A 587-nucleotide genomic window follows, 5' to 3' on the forward strand; every position below is an offset into this window, starting at 1 on the left:
GGCTGCAATGAGGTCACCCCGCAGCCTTCTCTTCTCCAGGCTGAACAGCTGAATCAAACCAAACAGAACTGTGGGGAGGCACCTGCCTTTTTGGCTGTCCATATACTGATGTGACACATAAGAAAATCTAAGTAGCATCTGCAAAAGGTTGTTTCAAATAAGATATTTTAATGAAATGCCACTGAAAGTGGTAGAAGTAATTCTTAATGCATGGATCTCTTTTGTTCTATTATGCATTGATGAGGGAATTTGCATGATCATTAGGGGATGACTGAAGTTTGGAATCTTTTTAATGAATATTACATTCACATCTATTAATGGGAGGAATGACAGTAAATTTTTCTTGTAGCAAATTTCTGCCATCTGTGTAACTTTTCCCTAGAGTATTACTAGGAACTTAGTCAAAGAAGGCACCTAAATAGTGCAAGGGATGAAATTTCAGCAGAGTACAAAATGAAATCTGACCAGGCTTCCATGCATTTGACGTAAATGAAGTAAATGACGTAAATATCATCTCTCTTTTCCACTTTCCTTTTTCCTTTTTCCTTTTCCTTTTCCTTTTCCTTTTCCTTTTCCTTTTCCTTTTC

Source organism: Lagopus leucura, unplaced genomic scaffold (genome assembly GCF_019238085.1).
Source record: "Lagopus leucura isolate 7727_CA_CO unplaced genomic scaffold, USGS_WTPT01 Super-Scaffold_100002, whole genome shotgun sequence".
NCBI classification, from domain to species: Eukaryota; Metazoa; Chordata; class Aves; order Galliformes; family Phasianidae; genus Lagopus; species Lagopus leucura.